The sequence below is a fragment of the Rhipicephalus microplus genome, unplaced genomic scaffold (assembly GCF_043290135.1).
Source record: "Rhipicephalus microplus isolate Deutch F79 unplaced genomic scaffold, USDA_Rmic scaffold_80, whole genome shotgun sequence".
Lineage (NCBI taxonomy): Eukaryota > Metazoa > Arthropoda > Arachnida > Ixodida > Ixodidae > Rhipicephalus > Rhipicephalus microplus.
In genome coordinates, this window is record NW_027464652.1 from 168,222 (window position 1) to 176,925 (window position 8,704).

Genomic DNA, 8,704 nt, shown 5'->3' on the forward strand with positions numbered 1-8,704 from the left:
GTGGTGGTGCAGCGCTTTTTTTTTCTTTGGGGTGATAGCTCTGAAGAAATGGTCTGACGGTGGTGAGAGTGGAGCAAGACTGTCCCCGTGGCGCAATTGGCTAGCGCGATCGGCTGTTAACCGAAAAGTTGGAGGTTCGAGCCCTCCCGGGTGGGGTGTGTTGCTTTTTTCTTTGCGCTGATAGCTTTGAAGATATGTTGTGATGGTGGTGAGAGTGGAGCACGATTGTCTCCGTGGCGCAATTGGCTAGCGCGATCTGCTGTTAACCGAAAGGTTGGAGGTTCGAGCCCACCCGGTGGTGGTGCGGCGCTTTTTTTCTTTGGGCTGATAGCTTTGAAGATATGTTCTAATTGTGGTGAGAGTGGAGCAGGACTGTCTCCGTGGCGCAATTGGCCAGCGCGATCGGCTGTTGACCGAAAAGTTGGAGGTTAGAGCCCTCCCGGGAGTGGTGTTTTGCTTTTTTCTTTGCGCTGATAGCTTTGAAGATATGTTCTGATGGTGGTGAGAGTGGAGCACGACTGTCTCCGTGGCGCAATTGGTTAGCGCGATCGGCTGTTAACCGAAAGGTTGGAGGTTCGAGCCCACCCGGTGGTGGTGCGGTGCTTTTTTTTCTTTGGGCTGATAGCTTTGAAGATATGTTCTGATGGTGGTGAGAGGGGAGCAAGACTGTCTCCATGGCGCAATGCGCTATCGCGATCGGCTGTTAACCGAAAGGTTGGAGGTTCGAGCCCACCCGGTGGTGGTGCGGCGCTTTTTTTTTCTTCGGGCTGATAGCTCTGAAGAAATGTTCTGACGGTGGTCAGAGTGGAGCAGGACTGTCCCCGTGGCGCCATTGGCTAGCGCGATCGGCTGTTAACCGAAAAGTTGAAGGTTCGAGCCTTCCCGGGTGGGGTGTGTTGCTTTTTTCTTTACGCTGATAGCTTTGAAGATATGTTCTGATGGTGGTGAGCGTGGAGCACTATTGTCTCCGTGGCGCAATTGGCTAGCGCGATCGGCCGTTAACCGAAAGGTTGGAGGTTCGAGCCCACCCGGTGGTGGTGCGGCGCTTTTTTTTTCTCTGGGCTGATAGCTTTGAAGATATGTTCTAATGGTGTTGAGAGTGGAGCAGGACTGTATCCGTGCGTGGCGCAATGGGCTAGCGCAATCAGCTGTTGACCGAAAGATTGGAGTTTCGAGCCCTCCCGGGAGTGGTGTGTTGCTTTTTTCTTTGCGCTGATAGCTTTCAAGATATGTTCTGATGGTGGTGAGAGTGGAGCAAGACTGTCTCCGTGGCGCAAGGAGCTAGCGCGATCGGCTGTTAACCGAACGGTTGGAGGTTCGAGCCCACCCGGTGGTGGTGCAGCGCTTCTTTTTCTTTGCGCTCATAGCTTTGAAGATATGTTCTGATGATGGTGAGAGTGGAGCAAGACTGCCTCCGTGGCGCAATGGGCTAGTGCGATCGGCTGTTAACCGAAAGGTTAAAGCTTTGAGCCCTCCCGGGAGTGGTGTGTTGCTTTTTTCTTTGCGGTAATAGCTTTGAAGATATGTTCTGATGGTGGTGAGAGTGGAGCAGGACTGTCTTCGTGGCGCAATTGGCTAGTGCGATCGGCTGTTAACCGAAAGGCTGGAAGTTCGAGCCCAACCGGTGGTGGTGCGGCGCTTTTTTTTCTTTGGGGTGATAGCTCTAAAGAAATGTTCTGACGGTGGTGAGAGTGGAGCACGACTGTCTCCGTGGGGCAATTGGCTAGCGCGATCGGCTGTTAACCGAAAGGTTGGAGGTTCGAGCCCACCCGGTGGTGGTGCGGCGCTTTTTTTTCTTTGGGGTGATAGCTCTGAAGAAATGGTCTGACGGTGGTGAGAGTGGAGCGGGACTCTCCCCTTGGCGCAATTGGCTAGCGCGATCGGCTGTTAACCGAAAAGTTGGAGGTTCGAGCCCTCCCGGGTGGGGTGTGTTGCTTTTTTCTTTGCGCTGATAGCTCTGAAGATATGTTCTGATGGCAGTGAGAGTGGAGCACGATTGTCTCCGTGGCGCAATTGGCTAGCGCGATCTGCTGTTAACCGAAAGGTTGGAGGTTCGAGCCCACCCGGTGGTGGTGCGGCGCTTTTTTTTCTCTGGGCTGATAGCTTTGAAGATATGTTCTAATTGTGGTGAGAGTGGCGCAGGACTGTCTCCGTGGCGCAAGTGGCCAGCGCGATCGGCTGTTAACCGAAAAGTTTGAGGTTCGAGCCCTCCCGGGAGTGGTGTTTTGCTTTTTTTTGCGCTGATAGCTTTGAAGATATGTTCCGATGGTGGTGAGAGTGGAGCACGACTGTCTCCGTGGCGCAATTGGCTAGCGCGATCGGCTGTTAACCGAAAGGTTGGAGGTTCGAGCCCTCCCGGTGGTGGTGCGGTGCTTTTTTTTCTTTGGGCTGATAGCTTTGAAGATATGTTCTGATGGTGGTGAGAGGGGAGCAAGACTGTCTCCGTGGCGCAATGCGCTAGCGCGATCGGCTTTTGACCGAAAGGTTGGAGTTTCGAGCCCTCCCGGGAGTGGTGTGTTGCTTTTTTCTTTGCGCTGATAGCTTTGAAGATATGTTCTGATGGTGGTGAGAGTGGAGCAAGACTGTCTCCGTGGCGAAATGGGCTAGTGCGATCGGCTGTTAACCGAAAGGTTGGAGGTTCGAGCCCACCCGTTGTGGTGCAGCGCTTTTTTTTCTTTGCGCTGATAGCTTTGAAGATATGTTCTGATGATGCTGAGAGTGGAGCAAGACTGCCGCCGTGGCGCAATGGGCTTGCGCGATCGGCTGTTAACCGAAAGCTTGGAGTTTCGAGCCCTCCCGGGAGTGGTGTGTTGCTTTTTTCTTTGCGGTAATAGCTTTGAAGATATGTTCTGATGGTGGTGAGAGTGGAGCAGGACTGTCTTCGTGGCGCAATTGGCTAGCGCGATCGGCTGTTAACCGAAAGTTTGGAGGTTCGAGCCCAACCGGTGGTGGTGCAGCGCTTTTTTTCTTTGGGGTGATAGCTCATAAGAAATGTTCTGACGGTGGTGAGAGTGGAGCACGACTGTCTCCGTGGGGCAATTGGCTAGCGCGATCGGCTGTTAACCGAAAGGTTGGAGGTTCGAGCCCACCCGAGTGGTGGTGCGACGCTTTTTTTTTCTTTGGGCTGATAGCTCTGAAGAAATGTTCTAACGGTGGTGAGAGTGGAGCAGGACTGTCTCCGTGGCGCAATTGGCTAGCGCGATTGGCTGTTAACCGAAAAGTTGGAGGTTCGAGCTCTCCCGGTGGTGGTGTGGCGCTTTTTTTCTGTGGGCTGATAGCTTTAAGATATGTTCTGATGGTGGTGAGAGTGGAGCAGGACTGTCTCCGTGGCGCAATTGGCTAGCGTGATCGGCTGTTAACCGGAATGTTGGAGGTTCGAGCCCACGCGTTGGTGGTGCGGCGCTTTTTTTTCTTTGGGCTGATAGCTTTCAAGATATGATCTAATGGTGGTAAGAGTGGAGCAGGACTGTCTCCGTGGCGCCATTGGCTAGCGCGATCGGCAGTTAACCGAAAGGTTGGAGTTTCGAGCTCACCCGGTGGTGGTGCGGCGCTTTTTTTTCTTTGGGCTGGTAGCTTTGAAGATATGTTATGATGGTGGTGAGAGGGGAGCAAGACTGTCTCCGTGGCGCAATGCGCTAGCGCGATCGGCTTTTCACCGAAAGGTTGGAGTTTCGAGCCCTCCCGGGAGTGGTGTGTTGCTTTTTTCTTTGCGCTGATAGCTTTGAAGATATGTTCTGATGGTGGTGAGAGTGGAGCAAGACTGTCTCCGTGGCGAAATGGGCTAGTGCGATCGGCTGTTAACCGAAAGGTTGGAGGTTCGAGCCCACCCGTTGTGGTGCAGCGCTTTTTTTTCTTTGCGCTGATAGCTTTGAAGATATGTTCTGATGATGCTGAGAGTGGAGCAAGACTGCCGCCGTGGCGCAATAGGCTAGCGCGATCGGCTGTTAACCGAAAGCTTGGAGTTTCGAGCCCTCCCGGGAGTGGTGTGTTGCTTTTTTCTTTGCGGTAATGGCTTTGAAGATATGTTCTGATGGTGGTGAGAGTGGAGCAGGACTGTCTTCGTGGCGCAATTGGCTAGCGCGATCGGCTGTTAACCGAAAGTTTGGAGGTTCGAGCCCAACCGGTGGTGGTGCAGCGCTTTTTTTTCTTTGGGGTGATAGCTCATAAGAAATATTCTGACGGTGGTGAGAGTGGAGCACGACTGTCTCCGTGGGGCAATTGGCTAGCGCGATCGGCTGTTAACCGAAAGGTTAGAGGTTCGAGCCCACCCGAGTGGTGGTGCGACGCTTTTTTTTCTTTGGGCTGATAGCTCTGAAGAAATGTTCTAACGGTGGTGAGAGTGGAGCAGGACTGTCTCCGTGGCGCAATTGGCTAGCGCGATTGGCTGTTAACCGAAAAGTTGGAGGTTCGAGCTCTCCCGGTGATGGTGCGGCGCTTTTTTTCTGTGGGCTGATAGCTTTAAGATATCTTGTGATGGTGGTGAGAGTGGAGCAGGACTGTCTCCGTGGCGCAATTGGCTAGCGTGATCGGCTTTTGACCGAAAGGTTGGAGTTTCGAGCCCTCCCGGGAGTGGTGTGTTGTTTTTTCTTTGCGCTGATAGCTTTGAAGATATGTTCTGATGGTGGTGAGAGTGGAGCAAGACTGTCTCCGTGGCGAAATGGGCTTGTGCGATCGACTGTTACCCGAAAGGTTAAAGTTTTAAGCCCTCCTGGGAGTGGTGTGTTGCTTTTTTCTTTGCGGTAATAGCTTTGAAGATATGTTCTGATGGTAGTAAGAGTGGAGCACGATTGTCTCCGTGGCGCAATTGGCTAGCGCGATCTGCTGTTAACCGAAAGGTTGGAGGTTCGAGCCCACCCGGTGGTGGTGCAGCGCTTTTTTTTCTTTGGGCTGATAGCTTTGAAGATATCTTCTAATTGTGGTGAGAGTGGCGCAGGACTGTCTCCGTGGCGCAATTGGCCAGCGCGATCGGCTGTTAACCGAAAAGTTTGAGGTTCGAGCTCTCCCGGGAGTGGTGTTTTGCTTTTTTTTGCGCTGACAGCTTTGAAGATATGTTCCGATGGTGGTGAGAGTGGAGCACCACTGTCTCCGTGGCGCAATTGGCTAGCGCGATCGGCTGTGAACCGAAAGGTTGGAGGTTCGAGCCCACCCGGTGGTGGTGCGGTGCTTTTTTTTCTTTGGGCTGATAGCTTTGAAGATATGTTCTGATGGTGGTGAGAGGGGAGCAAGACTGTCTCCGTGGCGCAATGCGCTAGCGCGATCGGCTTTTGACCGAAAGGTTGGAGTTTCGAGCCCTCCCGGGAGTGGTGTGTTGCTTTTTTCTTTGCGCTGATAGCTTTGAAGATATGTTCTGATGGTGGTGAGAGTGGAGCAAGACTGTCTCCGTGGCAAAATGGGCTAGTGCGATCGGCTGTTAACCGAAAGGTTGGAGGTTCGAGCCCACCCGTTGTGGTGCAGTGCTTTTTTTTCTTTGCGCTGATAGCTTTGAAGATATGTTCTGATGATGCTGAGAGTGGAGCAAGACTGCCGCCGTGGCGCAATGGGCTAGCGCGATCGGCTGTTATCCGAAAGCTTGGAGTTTCGAGCCCTCCCGGGAGTGGTGTGTTGCTTTTTTCTTTGCGGTAATAGCTTTGAAGATATGTTCTGATGGTGGTGAGAGTGGAGCAGGACTGTCTTCGTGGCGCAATTGGCTAGCGCGATCAGCTGTTAACCGAAAGTTTGGAGGTTCGAGCCCAACCGGTGGTGGTGCAGCGCTTTTTTTTCTTTGGGGTGATAGCTCATAAGAAATGTTCTGACGGTGGTGAGAGTGGAGCACGACTGTCTCCGTGGGGCAATTGGCTAGCGCGATCGGCTGTTAACCGAAAGGTTGGAGGTTCGAGCCCACCCGAGTGGTGGTGCGACGCTTTTTTTTCTTTGGGCTGATAGCTCTGAAGAAATGTTCTAACGGTGGTGAGAGTGGAGCAGGACTTTCTCCGTGGCGCAATTGGCTAGCGCGAATGGCTGTTAACCGAAAAGTTGGAGGTTCGAGCTCTCCCGGTGGTGGTGTGGCGCTTTTTTTCTGTGGGCTGATAGCTTTAAGATATGTTCTGATGGTGGTGAGAGTGGAGCAGGACTGTCTCCGTGGCGCAATTGGCTAGCGTGATCGGCTGTTAACCGGAATGTTGGAGGTTCGAGCCCACGCGTTGGTGGTGCGGCCCTTTTTTTCTTTGGGCTCATAGCTTTCAAGATATGATCTAATGGTGGTAAGAGTGGAGCAGGACAGTCTCCGTGGCGCCATTGGCTAGCGCGATCGGCAGTTAACCGAAAGGTTGGAGTTTCGAGCCCACCCGGTGGTGGTGCGGCGCTTTTTTTTCTTTGGGCTGGTAGCTTTGAAGATATGTTATGATGCTGGTGAGAGTGAAGCAGGACTGTCTCCGTGGCGCAATGCGCTAGCGCGATCGGCTTTTGACCGAAAGGTTGGAGTTTCGAGCCCTCCCGGGAGTGGTGTGTTGCTTTTTTCTTTGCGCTGATAGCTTTGAAGATATGTTCTGATGGTGGTGAGAGTGGAGCAAGACTGTCTCCGTGGCGAAATGGGCTAGTGCGATCGGCTGTTAACCGAAAGATTGGAGGTTCGAGCCCACCCGTTGTGGTGCAGCGCTTTTTTATCTTTGCGCTGATAGCTTTGAAGATATGTTCTGATGATGCTGAGAGTGGAGCAAGAGTGCCGCCGTGGCGCAATGGGCTAGCGCGATCGGCTGTTAACCGAAAGCTTGGAGTTTCGAGCCCTCCCGGGAGTGGTGTGTTGCTTTTTTCTTTGCGGTAATAGCTTTGAAGATATGTTCTGATGGTGGTGAGAGTGGAGCAGGACTGTCTTCGTGGCGCAATTGGCTAGCGCGATCGGCTGTTAACCGAAAGGCTGGAAGTTCGAGCCCAACCGGTGGTGGTGCGGCGCTTTTCTTTCTTTGGGGTGATAGCTCTAAAGAAATGTTCTGACGGTGGTGAGAGTGGAGCACGACTGTCTCCGTGGGGCAATTGGCTAGCACGATCGGCTGTTAACCGAAAGGTTGGAGGTTCGAGCCCACCCGGTGGTGGTGCGGCGCTTTTTTTTTCTTTGGGGTGATAGCTCTGAAGAAATGGTCTGACGGTGGTGAGAGTGGAGCGGGACTGTCCCGGTGGCGCAATTGGGTAGCGCGATCGGCTGTTAACCGAAAAGTTGGAGGTTCGAGCCCACCCGGTGGTGGTGCGGCGCTTTTTTTTTGGGCTGATAGCTTTGAAGATATGATCTGATGGTGGTGAGAGTGGAGCAGGACTGTCTCCGTGGCGCAATTGGCTAGCGTGATCGGCTGTTAACCAAAAAGTTGGTAGTTCAAGCCCACCCGGTGGTGGTGCGGCACTTTTTTTTCTTTGGGCTCATAGCTTTCAAGATAAGTTCTGATGGTGGTGAGAGTGGAGCAGGACTGTCTTCGTGGCGCAATTGGCTAGCACGATCGGCTGTTAACCGAAAGGTTGGAGGTTCGAGCCCACCCGGTGGTGGTGCGGCGCTTTTTTTTTCTTTCGGGTGATAGCTCTGAAGAAATGTTCTGACGGTGGTGAGAGTGGAGCACGACTGTCTCCGTGGGGCAATTGGCTAGCGCGATCGGCTGTTAACCAAAAGGTTGGAGGTTCGAGCCCACCCGGTGGTGGTGCGGCGCTTTTTTTTTCTTTGGGGTGATAGCTCTGAAGAAATGGTCTGACGGTGGTGAGAGTGGAGCAGGACTGTCCCCGTGGCGCAATTGGCTAGCGCGATCGGCTGTTAACCGAAAAGTTGGAGGTTCGAGCCCTCCCGGGTGGGGTGTGTTGCTTTTTTCTTTGCGCTGATAGCTTTGAAGATATGTTCTGATGATGGTGAGAGTGGAGCACGATTGTCTCCGTGGCGAAATGGGCTAGTGCGATCGGCTGTTAACCGAAAGGTTAAAGTTTTAAGCCCTCCCGGGAGTGGTGTGTTGCTTTTTTCTTTGCGGTAATAGCTTTGAAGATATGTTCTGATGGTGGTGAGAGTGGAGCAGGACTGTCTTCGTGGCGCAATTGGCTAGCGCGATCGGCTGTTAACCGAAAGGCTGGAAGTTCGAGCCCAACCGGTGGTGGTGCGGCGCTTTTCTTTCTTTGGGGTGATAGCTCTAAAGAAATGTTCTGATGGTGGTGAGAGTGGAGCACGACTGTCTCCGTGGGGCAATTGGCTAGCGCGATCGGCTGTTAACCGAAAGGTTGGAGGTTCGAGCCCACCCGGTGGTGGTGCGGCGCTTTTTTTTTCTTTGGGGTGATAGCTCTGAAGAAATGGTCTGACGGTGGTGAGAGTGGAGCGGGACTGTCCCCGTGGCGCAATTGGCTAGCGCGATCGGCTGTTAACCGAAAAGTTGGAGGTTCGAGCCCTCCCCGGTGGGGTGTGTTGCTTTTTTCTTTGCGCTGATAGCTTTGAAGATATGTTCTGATGGTAGTAAGAGTGGAGCACGATTGTCTCCGTGGCGCAATTGGCTAGCGCGATCTGCTGTTAACCGAAAGGTTGGAGGTTCGAGCCCACCCGGTGGTGGTGCAGCGCTTTTTTTTCTTTGGGCTGATAGCTTTGAAGATATCTTCTAATTGTGGTGAGAGTGGCGCAGGACTGTCTCCGTGGCGCAATAGGCCAGCGCGATCGGCTGTTAACCGAAAAGTTTGAGGTTCGAGCTCTCCCGGGAGTGGTGTTTTGCTTTTT